Genomic DNA, 17,447 nt, shown 5'->3' with positions numbered 1-17,447 from the left:
TGATCTTTTTCTAGTGCTAACACAAAAGGGTCTTGGGGTGGGATATTTACCCCACAATCTCTCTGCCACTCTGGTTTGTCTCTCAATGAAAAAAAACATTTCACAATATATAACCTCATCCCACTTTTCCAATCTGCGGAGGAACAGAAGGAGCTGCAGCATTGTATTATAATTCAAGCTCCCCTCAGGGGGCCACTTTTCTCCCTCGTCTAAGGTATATAATGGCCACCAGTCTTGACAATACTTTAACAGCTTCTTTTTACTCATGTTTCCACCCGGGACCCCTCCAAACTCTTTCCAGTGTTTCAGAATACACCCAAGGGGGGTTTTTAAATTTATTTCTTTACCTTCCTTACTCGGTTGACTGCCCATTGTCAATATTTACTCCCACTAGATTGTCAATCGCTTCGTTCGTCTCTAGCCGGCCTTCTCGCGAAGGACGCGGAAACGTAGATCGGAACTCCTCACTCGCTTCGCAGTCAGACTGCGTCTCATTCACTCTCTTTCACACTCTTGCACTCCCCTCTGACCGCCCCCCCTTAATATTGGATCAAAATAATGATGTTACCAGGGGAGGCCACAAGATGTCGCTGTAGACCGCAGGATTTTCAGGTGGTCCCTGGTGCAGCTTGATTCTATTATTACAACAGGTCTGAAAGCATTTGGAGAAAGACTAAGCCTCGAGTTCTCTTACAGAAATATTCCACCCACTTAACCATATGCAGAGCTTGCTCTGAGAAACAATGGTCACACCTTATATATGACACTCCTGGCAAACGATCTTCATCAAAAATTAAGCCACTGCAAACATTACATCTAGCAATCATAAACAGCGAACATTCACAATTTGGGCAAATCTTTATCAGAGGCTCAGAGGAACAAAGCCCTTCTACAGACAGCCTTTCAGTACCTTTTCCCATACAGAACTCTTGAAATCTAATAGCTTACAGGAATTAGTTAACAGCAATCTCCTTCTCTCTCTTTTTTTTTTTTTTTTTTTCTTTCTTGTAGTTCAAAAGGCTAAAACAACACAATTATTAGCACCCCACTCAACATACATACCAACTTCACATATAATTCAAATAGCTAAAACAACACAATTATTAGCATTACACTCAACATACATAGTAGCATCACATATAGTTCAAACAGCTAAAACAACACAATTATTAGCATCACACTCCACATACATAGCAGCATCACATATAGTAATAAGTTCATACGCTATTCTGCCTTCGTGAGATTCAAATCCATGTTCTTGAGGGGACTCCAACCCCTAAAAAAAACCTCTTAAAATCGGGGACTCTAACCCCTTTCAGGACTCAGGCTCTGGGGACTCTAACCTCAGACCTGGGAGCGTCCTCCTCGCCCTGTTCGATTCAGTTTTATAGTGCACCTTTATTCCTTCATTCAAATACGGTTATAAATACCTTTTGATCCTTCGAGAGGTCCTTGTCCACCGGTGTATGAGACCAGGGGTCAGGGAGACTGTCCGACAGCAAACTCGGTCGTGGGGGCGCCCTACAGTGTCCCCAGCCCCTCGGGTTTCAGCACCGATGGAGCAGGACTGTCCCACCAGAGTCGCCAGAATATGATGCCCAAAAAGGCAGAACAAACTGTTTAGAGACAAAGTTTTAGTCCATAAACAGCAAGGTATTTATTAAGACAACGTTGGGAAGCCCCCGACTAGCGTCGGACAAAGAGCTTCAAAATCTACAGTGAGAAGCTACAGTATTTATACATTTTGGTGAGGGATTACAGTATTCTTACATACATATTCATGCATAATTATAATATTGCAATATAATATTCATAGCAGGCGGAGTTGGGGCGGAGCTGTCCATTTTGAGGAATATTATGAGGGGAGATCCTGTTACTTCATCAGGTGGTGGTCGCATTCTTGCTCCTCATCCTCATGAACTCTGTATGATCTTGCAGTGGGTTTTGCTAACTATGGTGTTCTGGTTTCTTTTCTTGGGATTAACCTGTCAATTTGTTGTTTAGCTAAGCACAGGTCTACGCTAATTGGATCGTTAATTATGACTCCACTGAAGGTTAAACCTTATCTCTTGGAAACTCCCATGATTGGATCGTTAATTATGACTCCACTGAAGGTTAAACCTTATCTCTTGGAAACTCCCATGAAAGTTGGGTGCTCTTTGTAAAATCCCCTAAGTTCTGGCTTTTCTCTACTTCACCTGTGAGGAGTCTTCATCCGTCTGGAATTCAGGGCTGAAAAACGGCACTTTCCCGGACAAGAAAGTGGTACGTGCCGTTGATGCTTGCGCCCACGGAAAAGCTGGCAGCCTTGAACTCTGAGGTGCCAATGATGGGGCACCATTGACCCTAGAAAAGGACAATATGATTTCTGACCTGGCACCTTTTCCCTGGGAGGTGTCCTCGTCCGTCTGGAATCCTGGGCTGAAAAATGGCACTTCCCGGGACCCGCAAGTGGCACGCGCCGTTGACATTTGCGCCCAGGGAAAAGGTGGCAACCTTGGGCTCTCAGGTGCCAATGATGGGGCCCCATTACCTTTACAAAAAACACAATGGCTTTCTGTCCTGGCACCTTTTCCCTGGGAGGAGTCTTCATTGGTCTGGAATTCTGGGCTGTAAAATGGCACTTTCTGGGACCAGCACGTGGCACGCACTGTCGTGCTTTGCGCCCAGGGAAAAGGAGGCAACCTCTGGCTCTCAGATGCCAATGACGGGCCCCCATTAAAACTAGAAATGGAACAATCGCTTTCTGTCCTGGGAGCCCTTTCCCTGGGAGGAGTCGTCAGCCGTCTGGAATCCTGGGCTGAACAAAGCACTTTCTCTGACCTGCACATGGCACGCACCATCTAGCTTTGCGCCCAGGGAAGAGCTGACAGCCTTGGGCTCTCAGGTGCCAATGATGGGGCCCCGTTAACACTAGAAAAATAACACTTGCTTTCTGTCCTGGCACCTTTTCCCAGGGAGGAATCTTCGTCAGTCTGGAAATCTGGGTTCAAAAATGGCACTAGCCCAAACCCGCACAAGGTACACACCGTCGAGCTTTGCGCCCAGGGAAAAGGGGGCAGCCTTGGGCTCTCAGGTGCCAATGATGGTGCCCCATTACCCCTACAAAAGGCACAATGGCTTTCTATCCTGACACCTTTTCCCAGAGAGGAATCGACTTCCGTCTGGAATTCTGGGCTGAAAAACGGCCCTTACCCGGACCCGCACAGGGTATGCACGGTCGAGCTTTGCACCCAGGGAAAAGGTGGCAGTCTTGGGCTCTCAGGTGCCAATGATGGGGCCCAATTAGCATTACAAAATACACAATGGCTTTGTCTCCTGGTACCTTTTCCCTCTAGGAATCTTCATAGGTCTGGAATTCTGGGCTGAAAAATGGCACTTTCCCGGACCCGCACGTGGAACGCTCCGTCGAGCTTTGCGCCCAGGGAAAAGGTGGCAGCCTTGGGCTCTCAGGTGTCCATTTTGGGCCCCATTAACCCTAGAAAAGGCACAATTGCTTTCTGTCCTGACACCTTTTTCCAGGGAGAAATCTTCATCGGCCTCGAATTCTGGGATGAGAAACGGCACATTCCTGGACCCGTAAGTGGCACGCACTGTTGAGCTTTGCGCCCAGGGAAAAGGTTGCAGCCCTGGGCTCTCAGCTGCCAATTTTGGGGCCCCATTAACCCTAGAAAAGGCACAATGGCTTTCTGTCCTGGCACCTTTTCCCAGGGAGAAATCTTCGCTGGCCTGGAATTCTGGGATGAGAAGCGGCACATTCCCGGACTTGCAAGTGGCACGTGCCGTCGACATTTGCGCCCAGGGAAAAGGTGGCAACCTTGAGCTGTCAGCTGCCAATGATGGTGCCCCATTACCCCTACAAAAGGCACAATGGCTTTCTGTCCTGGCACCTTTTCCCAGGGAGGAATCTTCATCGGTTTGGAATTCTGCTCTGAGAATCGGCACTTTCCTGGAGCCGCAAGTGGAACGCACCATCGAGCTTTTCGTCCAGGTAAAAGGTGGCAGTCTTGGGCTCTCAGGTGCCAATGATGGGGCCCCATTACCTTTACAAAAAACACAATGGCTTTCTGTCCTGGCACCTTTTCCCTGGGAGGAGTCTTCATTGGTCTGGAATTCTGGGCTGTAAAATGGCACTTTCTGGGACCAGCACGTGGCACGCACTGTCGTGCTTTGCGTTCAGGGAAAAGGAGGCAACCTCTGGCTCTCAGATGCCAATGACGGGCCCCCATTAACACTAGAAATGGAACAATCGCTTTCTGTCCTGGGAGCCCTTTCCCTGGGAGGAGTCGTCATCCGTCTGGAATCCTGGGCTGAACAAAGCACTTTCTCTGACCTGCACGTGGCAGGCACCATCTAGCTTTGCGCCCAGGGAAGAGGTGACAGCCTTGGGCTCTCAGGTGCCAATGATGGGTCCTCGTTAACACTAGATAAATAACAATCGCTTTCTGTCCTGGCACCTTTTCCCAGGGAGGTGTCTTCGTCCATCTGGAATTCTGGACTGAAAAACGGCACTTCCCCGGACCTGCAAGTGGAACGCACCGTCGAGCTTTGTGCCCAGGCAAAAGGTGGCAGCCTTGGGCTCTCAGGTGCCAATGGTGGGGCCCCATTACCCCTAGAAAAAGAACAATCGCTTTCTGTCCTGGCACATTTTCCCTGGGAGGAATCTTCGCTGGCCTGGAATTCTGGGCTGAAAACGGCTCTTTCCCTTACCCGCATGTGGCACGCACCATCGAGCTTTGCGCCCAGGGAAAAGGTGGAAGCCCTGGGCTCTCAGCTGCCAATTTTGGGGCCCCATTAACCCTAGAAAAGGCACAATTGCTTTCTGTCCTGGCACCTTTTCCCAGGGAGAAATCTTCGCTGGCCTGGAATTCTGGGATGAGAAACGGCACATTCCCGGACCCGCACAGGGTATGCACCGTCGAGCTTTGCACCCAGGGAAAAGGTGGCAGCCTTGGGCTCTCAGGTGCCAATGATGGGGCCCAATTAGCATTACAAAATACACAATGGCTTTGTCTCCTGGTACCTTTTCCCTCTGAGGAATCTTCATAGGTCTGGAATTCTGGGCTGAAAAATGGCACTTTCCCGGACCTGCACATGGAACGCTCCGTCGAGCTTTGCGCCCAGGGCAAAGGTGGCAGCCTTGGGCTCTCAGGTGTCCATTTTGGGGCCCCATTAACCCTAGAATAGGCACAATTGCTTTCTGCCCTGGCACCTTTTCCCTGGGAGAAATCTTCGCTGGCCTCGAATTCTGGGATGAGAAACAGCACATTCCTGGACCCGCAAGTGGCACGCACCGTCGAGCTTTGCGCTCAGGGAAAAGGTTGCAGCCTTGGGCTCTCAGGTGTCAATGATGGAGCCCCATTAACCCTAGAAAAGGAGCAATCGCTTTCTGTCCTGACACCTTTTCCCAGGGAGGAATCTTCATCGGTCTGGAATTCTGGAATGAGAAACGGCAATTTCCCGGACCCTCACGTAGCACGCATGGTCGAGCTTTGCGCCCAGGGTATAGGAGGCAACCTTGGGCTCTCAGGTGCCAGTGATGGGGCCCGATTAACCCTAGAAATGGAACAATCGCTTTCTGTCCTGGGAGCCTCTTCCCTGTGAGGAGTCTTCATCCGTCTGGAATCCTTGGCTGAAAAACGGCACTTTCCCGGACAAGAAAGTGGTACGCGCCGTTGATGTTTGCGCTCACGGAAAAGGTGGCAGCCTTGAACTCTGAGGTGCCAATGATGGGGCACCATTGACCCTAGAAAAGGACAATTCGATTTTTGACCTGGCACCTTTTCCCTGGGAGGTGTCTTCGTCCGTCTGGAATTCTGGGCTGAAAAATGGCACTTCCCCGGACCCGCAAGTGGCACGCGCCGTCGACATTTGCGCCCAGGCAAAAGGTGGCAGCCTTGGGCTCTCAGGTGCCAATGATGGGGCCCAATTAACACTAGAAAAATAACACTTCCTTTCTGTCCTGGCACCTTTTCCCAGGGAGGAATCTTCGTCCGTCTGGAAATCTGGGTTCAGAAATGGCACTGCCCCAAACCCGCACAAGGTACACACCGTCGAGCTTTGCGCCCAGGGAAAAGGGGGCAGCTTTGGGCTCTCAGCTGCCAATGATGGTGCCCCATTACCCCTACAAAAGGCACAATAGCTTTCTGTCCTGGCACCTTTTCCCAGGGAGGAATCTTCATCGGTTTGGAATTCTGCTCTGAGAATCGGCACTTTCCTGGACCCGCAAGTGGAACGCACTGTCGTGCTTTGCGTCCAGGGAAAAGGTGGCAGTCTTGGGTTCTCAGGTGCCAATGATGGGACCCCATTACCTTTACAAAAAACACAATGGCTTTCTGTCCTGGCACCTTTTCCCTGGGAGGAGTCTTCATTGGTCTGGAATTCTGGGCTGTATAATGGCACTTTCTGGGACCAGCACGTGGCACGCACCGTCGTGCTTTGCGCTCAGGGAAAAGGAGGCAACCTCTGGCTCTCAGATGCCAATGACGGGCCCCCATTAAGACTAGAAATGGAACAATCGCTTGCTCTCCTGGGAGCCCTTTCCCTGGGAGGAGTCGTCATCCGTCTGGAATCCTGGGCTGAACAAAACACTTTCTCTGACCTGCACGTGGCAGGCACCATCTAGCTTTGCGCCCAGGGAAGAGGTGACAGCCTTGGGCTCTTAGGTGCCAATGATGGGTCCTCGTTAACACTAGATAAATAACAATCGCTTTCTGTCCTGGCACCTTTTCCCAGGGAGGAATTTTCGTCTGTCTGGAATTCTGGGCTGAAAAACGGCTCTTTCCCTTACCCGCATGTGGCACGCACCATCGAGCTTTGCGCCCAGGGAAAAGGTGGCAGCCCTGGGCTCTCAGCTGCCAATAATGGGGTCCCATTAACCCTAGAAAAGGCACAATCGCTCTCTGTCCTGGTAGTTTTTCCCAGGGAGAAATCTTCCCTGGCCTGGAATTCTGGGATGAGAAACGGCACATTCCCGGACTTGCAAGTGGCACGCGCCGTCGACATTTGCGCCCAGGGAAAAGGTGGCAGCCTTGGGCTATCAGGTGCCAAAGATGAGGTCCCATTACCCATAGAAAAGGCACAATGGCTTTCTGTCCTGACACCTTTTCCCAGAGAGGAATCGACTTCCATCTGGAATTCTGGGCTGAAAAACGGCCCTTTCCCGGACCCGCACAGGGTATGCACCGTCGAGCTTTGCACCCAGGGAAAAGGTGGCAGCCTTGGGCTCTCAGGTGCCAATGATGGGGCCCAATTAGCATTACAAAATACACAACGGCTTTGTCTCCTGGTACCTTTTCCCTCTGAGGAATCTTCATAGGTCTGGAATTCTGGGCTGCAAAATGGCACTTTCCCGGACCTGCACGTGGAACGCTCCGTCGAGCTTTGCGCCCAGGGCAAAGGTGGCAGCCTTGGGCTCTCAGGTGTCCATTTTGGGGCCCCATTAACCCTAGAAAAGGCACAATTGCTTTCTGCCCTGGTACCTTTTCCCTGGGAGAAATCTTCGCTGGCCTCGAATTCTGGGATGAGAAACAGCACATTCCTGGACCCGCAAGTGGCACGCACCGTCGAGGTTTGCGCTCAGGGAAAAGGTTGCAGCCTTGGGCTCTCAGGTGTCAATGATGGAGCCCCATTAACCCTAGAAAAGGAACAATCGCTTTCTGTCCTGACACCTTTTCCCAGGGAGGAATCTTCATCGGTCTGGAATTCTGGAATGAGAAACGGCAATTTCCCGGACCCTCACGTAGCACGCATGGTCGAGCTTTGCGCCCAGGGTATAGGAGGCAACCTTGGGCTCTCAGGTGCCAGTGATGGGGCCCGATTAACCCTAGAAATGGAACAATCGCTTTCTGTCCTGGGAGCCTCTTCCCTGTGAGGAGTCTTCATCCGTCTGGAATTGAGGGCTGAAAAACGGCACTTTCCCGGACAAGAAAGTGGTACGTGCCGTTGATGTTTGCGCCCACAGAAAAGGTGGCAGCCTTGAAGTCTGAGGTGCCAATGATGGGGCACCATTGACCCTAGAAAAGGACAATTCGATTTCTGACCTGGCACCTTTTCCCTGGGAGGTGTCCTCATCCGTCTGAAATTCTGGGCTGAAAAATGGCACTTCCCCGGACCCGCAAGTGGCACGCGCCGTCGACATTTGCGCCCAGGCAAAAGGTGGCAGCCTTGGGCTCTCAGGTGCCAATGATGGGGCCCCATTACCTTTACAAAAAACACAATGGCTTTTTGTCCTGGCACCTTTTCCCTGGGAGGAGTCTTCATTGGTCTAGAATTCTGGGCTGTAAAATGGCACTTTCTGGGACCAGCACGTGGCACGCCCTTTCGTGCTTTGCGCCCAGGGAAAAGGAGGCATCCTCTGGCTCTCAGATGCCAATGACAGGCCCCCATTAAGACTAGAAATGGAACAATCGCTTTCTGTCCTGGGAGCCCTTTCCCTGGGAGGAGTCGTCATCCGTCTGGAATCCTGGGCTGAACAAAGCACTTTCTCTGACCTGCACGTGGCAGGCACCATCTAGCTTTGCATCCAGGGAAGAGGTGACAGCCTTGGGCTCTCAGGTGCCAATGATGGGGCCCCGTTAACACTAGATAAATAACACTTGCTTTCTGTCCTGGCACCTATTCCCAGAGAGGAATTTTCGTCCGTCCGGAAATCTGGGTTCAAAAATGGCACTAGCCCAAACCCGCACAAGGTACACACCGTCGAGCTTTGCGCCCAGGGAAAAGGGGGCAGCCTTGGGCTCTCAGGGGGCAATGATGGTGCCCCATTACCCCTACAAAAGGCACAATGGCTTTCTGTCCTGACACCTTTTCCCAGAGAGGAATCGACTTCCGTCTGGAATTCTGGTCTGAAAAACGCCTCTTTCCCGGACCCGCACAGGGTATGCTCCGTCGAGCTTTGCACCCAGGGAAAAGGTGGCAGACTTGGGCTCTCAGGTGCCAATGATGGGGCCCAATTAGCATTACAAAATACACAATGGCTTTGTCTCCTGGTACCTTTTCCCTCTGAGGAATCTTCATAGGTCTGGAATTCTGGGCTGCAAAATGGCACTTTCCCGGACCTGCACGTGGAACGCTCCGTCGAGCTTTGCGCCCAGGGAAAAGGTGGCAGCCTTGGGCTCTCAGGTGTCAATTTTGGGGCCCCATTAACCCTAGAAAAGGCACAATTGCTTTCTGCCCTGGCACCTTTTCCCAGGGAGAAAACTTCATCGGCCTCGAATTCTGGGATGAGAAACAGCACTTTCCTGGACCCGTAAGTGGCACGCACCGTTGAGCTTTGCGCTCAGGGAAAAGGTTGCAGCCTTGGGCTCTCAGGTGTCAATGATGGAGCCCCATTAACCCTAGAAAAGGAACAATCGCTTTCTGTCCTGACACCTTTTCCCAGGGAGGAATCTTCATCGGTCTGGAATTCTGGAATGAGAAACGGCAATTTCCCGGACCCTCACGTAGCACGCATGGTCGAGCTTTGCGCCCAGGGTATAGGAGGCAACCTTGGGCTCTCAGGTGCCAATGATGGGGCCCGATTAACCCTAGAAATGGAACAATCGCTTTCTTTCCTGGGAGCCTCTTCCCTGTGAGGAGTCTTCATCCGTCTGGAATTGAGGGCTTAAAAACGGCACTTTCCCGGACAAGAAAGTGGTACGTGCCGTTGATGTTTGCGCCCACAGAAAAGGTGGCAGCCTTGAACTCTGAGGTGCCAATGATGGGGCACCTTTGACCCTAGAAAAGGACAGTTTGATTTCTGCCCTGGCACCTGTTCCCTGGCAGGTGTCTTCGTCCGTCTGGAATTCTGGGCTGAACAATGGCACTTCCCCGGACCCGCAAGTGGCACGCGCCATCGATATTTGCGCCTAGGCAAAAGGTGGCAGCCTTGGGCTCTCAGGTGCCAATGATGGGGCCCCATTAACACTAGAAAAATAACACTTGCTTTCTGTCCTGGCACCTTTTACCAGGGAGGAATCTTCGTCCGTCTGGAAATCTGGCTTCAAAAATGGCACTGCCCCAAACCCGCACAAGGTACACACCGTCGAGCTTTGCGTCCAGGGAAAAGGGGGCAGTCTTGGGCTCTCAGCTGCCAATGATCGTGCCCCATTACCCCTACAAAAGGCACAATGGCTTTCTGTCCTGGCACCTTTTCCCAGGGAGAAATCTTCATCGGTTTGGAATTCTGGTCTGAGAATCGGCACTTTCCAGGACCAGCAAATGGAACGCACCATCGAGCTTTGCGTCCAGGGAAAAGGTGGCAGTCTTGGGTTCTCAGGTGCCAATGATGGGGCCCCATTACCTTTACTAAAAGCACAATGGCTTTCTGTCCTGGCACCTTTTCCCTGGGAGGAGTCTTCATTGGTCTGGAATTCTGGGCTGTAAAATGGCACTTTCTGGGACCAGCACGTGGCACGCACTGTCATGCTTTGCGCCCAGGGAAAAGGAGGCAACCTCTGGCTCTCAGATGTCAATGACGGGCCCCCATTAACACTAGAAATGGAACAATCGCTTTCTGTCCTGGGAGCCCTTTCCCTGGGAGGAGTCATCAGCCGTCTGGAATCCTGGGCTGAACAAAGCACTTTCTCTGACCTGCACGTGGCACGCACCACCTAGCTTTGCGCCCAGGCAAAAGGTGGCAGCCTTGGGCTCTCAGGTGCCAATGATCGGGCCCCGTTAACACTAGAAAAATAACACTTGCTTTCTGTCCTGGCACCTATTCCCAGAGAGGAATCTTCGTCCGTCTGGAAATCTGGGTTCAAAAATCTCACTAGCCCAAACCCACACAAGGTACACACCGTCGAGCTTTGCGCCCAGGGAAAAGGGGGCAGCCTTGGGCTCTCAGGGGGCAATGATGGTGCCCCATTACCCCTACAAAAGGCACAATGGCTTTCTGTCCTGACACCTTTTCCCAGAGAGGAATCGACTTCCATCTGGAATTCTGGTCTGAAAAATGCCTCTTTCCCGGACCCGCACAGGGTATGCACCGTCGAGCTTTGCACCCAGGGAAAAGGTGGCAGACTTGGGCTCTCAGGTGCCAATGATGGGGCCCAATTAGCATTACAAAATACACAATGGCTTTGTCTCCTGGTACCTTTTCCCTCTGAGGAATCTTCATAGGTCTGGAATTCTGGGCTGAAAAATGGCACTTTCCCGGACCTGCACGTGGAACGCTCCGTCGAGCTTTGCGCCCAGGGAAAAGGTGGCAGCTTTGGGCTCTCAGGTGTCAACTTTGGGGCCCCATTAACCCTAGAAAAGGCACAATTGCTTTCTGCCCTGGCACCTTTTCCCAGGGAGAAAATTTCATCGGCCTCGAATTCTGGGATGAGAAACAGCACATTCCTGGACCCGTAAGTGGCACGCACCGTCGACATTTGCGCCCAGGCAAAAGGTGGCAGCCTTGGGCTCTCAGGTGCCAATGATGGGGCCCCGTTAACACTAGAAAAATAACACTTGCTTTCTGTCCTGGCACCTTTTCCCAGGGAGGAATCTTCGTCCGTCTGGAAATCTGGCTTCAAAAATGGCACTGCCCCAAACCCGCACAAGGTACACACCGTCGAGCTTTGCGCCCAGGGAAAAGGGGGCAGCCTTGGGCTCTCAGCTGCCAATGATGGTGCCCCATTACCCCTACAAAAGGCACAATGGCTTTCTGTCCTGGCACCTTTTCCCAGGGAGGAATCTTCATCGGTTTGGAATTCTGGTCTGAGAATGGGCACTTTCTGGGACCAGCACGTGGTACGCACTGTCGTGCTTTGCGCCCAGGGAAAAGGAGGCAACCTCTGGCTCTCAGGTGCCAATGATGGGGCCCCATTACCTTTACAAAAAGCACAATGGCTTTCTGTCCTGGCACCTTTTCCCTTGGAGGAGTCTTCATTGGTCTGGAATTCTGGGCTGTAAAATGGCACTTTCTGGGACCAGCACGTGGTACGCACTGTTGTGCTTTGAGTTCAGGAAAAAGGAGGCAACCTCTGGCTCTCAGATGCCAATGACGGGCCCCCATTAACACTAGAAATGGAACAATCGCTTTCTGTCCTGGGAGCCTTTTCCCTGGGAGGAATTTTCGTCCGTCTGGAATTCTGGGCTGAAAAACAGCTCTTTCCCTTACCGGCATGTGGCAGGCCCCATCGAGCTTTGCGCCCAGGGAAAAGGTGGCAGCCCTGGGCTGTCAGCTGCCAATGATGGGTCCCCGTTAACACTAGAAAAGGCACAATCGCTGTCTGTCCTGGCACCTTTTCCCAGGGAGAAATCTTCGCTGGCCTGGAATTCTGGGATGAGAAACGGCACATTCCCGGACTTGCAAGTGGCACGCGCCATCGACATTTGCGCCCAGGGAAAACGTGGCAGCCTTGGGCTCTCAGGTGCCAGAGATGAGGTCCCATTACCCCTAGAAAAGGCACAATGGCTTTCTGTCCTGACACCTTTTCCCAGAGAGGAATCGACTTCCGTCTGGAATTCTGGTCTGAAAAACGGCCCTTTCCGGGACCCGTACAGGGTATGCACCGTCGAGCTTTGCACCCAGGGAAAAGGTGGCAGCCTTGGGCTCTCAGGTGCCAATGATGGGGCCCAATTAGCATTACAAAATACACAATGGCTTTGTCTCCTGGTACCTTTTCCCTCTGAGGAATCTTCATAGGTCTGGAATTCTGGGCTGCAAAATGGCACTTTCCCGGACCTGCACGTGGAACGCTCCGTCGAGCTTTGCGCCCAGGGAAAAGGTGGCAGCCTTGGGCTCTCAGGTGTCCATTTTGGGGCCCCATTAACCCTAGAAAAGGCACAATTGCTTTCTGCCCTGGCACCTTTTCCCTGGGAGAAATCTTCGCTGGCCTCGAATTCTGGGATGAGAAACAGCACATTCCGTGACCCGCAAGTGGCACGCACCGTCGAGCTTTGCGCTCAGGGAAAAGGTTGCAGCCTTGGGCTCTCAGGTGTCAATGATGGAGCCCCATTAACCCTAGAAAAGGAACAATCGCTTTCTGTCCTGACACCTTTTCCCAGGGAGGAATCTTCATCGGTCTGGAATTCTGGAATGAGAAACGGCAATTTCCCGGACCCTCACGTAGCACGCATGGTCGAGCTTTGCGCCCAGGGTATAGGAGGCAACCTTGGGCTCTCAGGTGCCAGTGATGGGGCCCGATTAACCCTAGAAATGGAACAATCGCTTTCTGTCCTGGGAGCCTCTTCCCTGTGAGGAGTCTTCATCCGTCTGGAATTCAGGGCTGAAAAACGGCACTTTCCCGGACAAGAAAGTGGTACGTGCCGTTGATGCTTGCGCCCACGGAAAAGGTGGTAGCCTTGAACTCTGAGGTGCCAATGATGGGGCACCATTGACCCTAGAAAAGGACAATTCGATTTCTGACCTGGCACCTTTTCCCTGGGAGGTGTCTTCGTCCGTCTGGAATCCTGGGCTGAAAAATGGCACTTCCCGGGACCCGCAAGTGGCACGCGCCGTTGACATTTGCGCCCAGGGAAAAGGTGGCAACCTTGGGCTCTCAGGTGCCAATGATGGGGCCCCATTACCTTTACAAAAAACACAATGGCTTTCTGTCCTGGCACCTTTTCCCTGGGAGGAGTCTTCATTGGTCTGGAATTCTGGGCTGTAAAATGGCACTTTCTGGGACCAGCACGTGGCACGCACTGTCGTGCTTTGCGCCCAGGGAAAAGGAGGCAACCTCTGGCTCTCAGATGCCAATGACGGGCCCCCATTAAAACTAGAAATGGAACAATCGCTTTCTGTCCTGGGAGCCCTTTCCCTGGGAGGAGTCGTCAGCCGTCTGGAATCCTGGGCTGAACAAAGCACTTTCTCTGACCTGCACATGGCACGCACCATCTAGCTTTGCGCCCAGGGAAGAGCTGACAGCCTTGGGCTCTCAGGTGCCAATGATGGGGCCCCGTTAACACTAGAAAAATAACACTTGCTTTCTGTCCTGGCACCTTTTCCCAGGGAGGAATTTTCGTCAGTCGGGAAATCTGGGTTCAGAAATGGCACTAGCCCAAACCCGCACAAGGTACACACCGTCGAGCTTTGCGCCCAGGGAAAAGGGGGCAGCCTTGGGCTCTCAGGTGCCAATGATGGTGCCCCATTACCCCTACAAAAGGCACAATGGCTTTCTGTCCTGACACCTTTTCCCAGAGAGGAATCGACTTCCGTCTGGAATTCTGGGCTGAAAAACGGCAATTTCCCCGACCCGCACAGGGTATGCACCGTCGAGGTTTGCACCCAGGGAAAAGGTGGCAGTCTTGGGCTCTCAGGTGCCAATGATGGGGCCCAATTAGCATTACAAAATACACAATGGCTTTGTCTCCTGGTACCTTTTCCCTCTGAGGAATCTTCATAGGTCTGGAATTCTGGGCTGAAAAATGGCACTTTCCCGGACCCGCACGTGGAACGCTCCGTCGAGCTTTGCGCCCAGGGAAAAGGTGGCAGCCTTGGGCTCTCAGGTGTCAATTTTGGGCCCCATTAACCCTAGAAAAGGCACAATTGCTTTCTGTCCTGACACCTTTTCCCAGGGAGAAATCTTCATCGGCCTCGAATTCTGGGATGAGAAACAGCACATTCCTGGACCCGCAAGTGGCACGCACCGTCGAGCTTTGCGCTCAGGGAAAAGGTTGCAGCCTTGGGCTCTCAGGTGTCAATGATGGAGCCCCATTAACCCTAGAAAAGGAACAATCGCTTTCTGTCCTGACAACTTTTCTCAGGGAGGAATCTTCATCGGTCTGGAATTCTGGAATGAGAAACGGCAATTTCCCGGACCCTCACGTAGCACGCATGGTCGAGCTTTGTGCCCAGGGTATAGGAGAACACCTTGGGCTCTCAGGTGCCAATGATGGGGCCCGATTAACCCTAGAAATGGAACAATCGCTTTCTTTCCTGGGAGCCTCTTCCCTGTGAGGAGTCTTCATCCGTCTGGAATTGAGGGCTTAAAAACGGCACTTTCCCAGACAAGAAAGTGGTACGTGCCGTTGATGTTTGCGCCCACAGAAAAGGTGGCAGCCTTGAACTCTGAGGTGCCAATGATGGGGCACCATTGACCCTAGAAAAGGACAATTCGATTTCTGACCTGGCACCTTTTCCCTGGGAGGTGTCTTCGTCCGTCTGGAATTCTGGGCTGAAAAATGGCACTTCCCTGGACCCGCAAGTGGCACGCGCCGTTGACATTTGCGCCCAGGCAAAAGGTGGCAGCCTTGGGCTCTCAGGTGCCAATGATGGGGCCCCGTTAACACTAGAAAAATAACACTTGCTTTCTGTCCTGGCACTTATCCCAGGGAGGAATCTTCGTCCGTCCGGAAATCTGGGTTCAAAAATGGCACTGCCCCAAACCCGCACAAGGTACTCACCGTCGAGCTTTGCGCCCAGGGAGAAGGGGGCAGCCTTGGGCTCTCAGGTGCCAATGATGGTGCCCCCTTACCCCTACAAAAGGCACAATGTCTTTCTGTCCTGGCATATTTTCCCAGGGAGGAATCTTCATCGGTTTCGAATTCTGGTCTGAGAATCGGCACTTTCCTGGACCCGCAAGTGGAACGCACCATTGAGCTTTGCGTCCAGGGAAAAGGGTGCAGTCTTGGGCTCTCAGGTGCCAATGATGGGGCCCCATTACCTTTACAAAAAGCACAATGGCTTTCTGTCCTGGGAGACTTTTCCCTGGGAGGAGTCGTCATCCGTCTGGAATCCTGGGCTGAACAAAGCACTTTCTCTGACCTGCACGTGGCAGGCACCATCTTGCTTTGCGCCCAGGGTAAAGGTGGCAGCCTTGGGCTCTCAGGTGCCAACGATGGGTCCCCGTTAACACTAGATAAATAACAATCGCTTTCTGTCCTGGCACCTTTTCCCTGGGAGGAATTTTTGTCCATCTGGAATTCTGGGCTGAAAAACGGCACTTCCCCAGACCTGCAAGTGGAACGCACCGTCGAGCTTTGTGCCCAGGCAAAGGGTGGCAACCTTGGGCTCTCAGGTGCCAATGATGGGGCCCCATTATTCCTAGAAAAAGAAAAATCGCTTTCTGTCCTGGCACCTTTTCCCAGGGAGGAATCTTCATTGGTCTGGAATTCTGGGCTGAAAACGTCTCTTTCCCTTACCCGCATGTGGCACGCACCATCGAGCTTTGCGCCCAGGGAAAAGGTGGCAGCCCTGGGCTCTCAGCTGCCAATTTTGGGGCCCCATTAACCCTAGAAAAGGCTCAATCGCTTTCTGTCCTGGCACCTTTTCCCAGGGAGAAATCTTCGCTGGCCTGGAATCCTGGGATGAGAAACGGCACATTCCCGGACTTGCAAGTGGCACACGCCGTCGACATTTGCGCCCAGGGGAAAGGTGGCAGCCTTGGGCTCTCAGGTGCCAAAGATGAGGTCCCATTACCCCTAGAAAAGGCACAATGGCTTTCTGTCCTGACACCTTTTCCCAGAGAGGAATCGACTTCCATCTGGAATTCTGGGCTGAAAAACGGCCCTTTCCCGGACCCGCACAGGGTATGCACCGTCGAGCTTTGCACCCAGGGAAAAGGTGGCAGCCTTGGGCTCACAGGTGCCAATGATGGGGCCCAATTAGCATTACAAAATACACAATGGCTTTCTGTCCTGGCACCTTTTCCCAGGGAGGAATCTTCATCGGCTTGGAATTCTGGTCTGAGAATCGGCACTTTCCTGGACCCGCAAGTGGAACGCTCCGTCGAGCTTTGCTCCCAGGGAAAAGGTGGCAGCCTTGGGCTCTCAGGTGTCAATTTTGGGGCCCCATTAACCCTAGAAAAGGCACAATTGCTTTCTGTCCAGGCACCTTTTCCCTGGGAGAAATCTTCATCGGCCTCGAATTCTGGGATGAGAAACAGCACTTTCCTGGACCCGCAAGTGGCACGCACCGTTGAGCTTTGCGCTCAAGGAAAAGGTTGCAGCCTTGGGCTCTCAGGTGTCAATGATGGAACCCCATTAACCCTAGAAAAGGAACAATCGCTTTCTGTCCTGACACCTTTTCCCAGGGAGGAATCTTCATCGGTCTGGAATTCTGGAATGAGAAACGGCAATTTCCCGGACCCTCACGTAGCACGCATGGTCGAGCTTTGCGCCCAGGGTATAGGATGCAACCTTGGGCTCCCACGTGCCAATGATGGGGCCCGATTAACCCTAGAAATGGAACAATCACTTTCTTTCCTGGGAGCCTCTTCCCTGGGAGGAGTCTTCAACCGTCTGGAATTCAGGGCTGAAAAACGGCACTTTCCCGGACAAGAAAGTGGTACGCGCCGTAGATGTTTGCGCCCACGGAAAAGGTGGCAGCCTTGAACTCTGAGGTGCCAATGATGGGGCACCATTGACCCTAGAAAAGGACAATTCGATTTCTGACCTGGCACCTTTTCCCTGGGAGGTGTCTTCGTCCGTCTGGAATTCTGGGCTGAAAAATGGCACTTTCCCTGACACGCAAGTTGCACGCTCCGTCGACATTTGCGCCGAGGCAAAAGGTGGCAGCCTTGGGCTCTCAGGTGCCA

The sequence above is a fragment of the Pithys albifrons genome, chromosome 10, assembly GCF_047495875.1.
Source record: "Pithys albifrons albifrons isolate INPA30051 chromosome 10, PitAlb_v1, whole genome shotgun sequence".
Taxonomy (NCBI): domain Eukaryota; kingdom Metazoa; phylum Chordata; class Aves; order Passeriformes; family Thamnophilidae; genus Pithys; species Pithys albifrons.
This window is presented reverse-complemented; position numbering follows the sequence as displayed.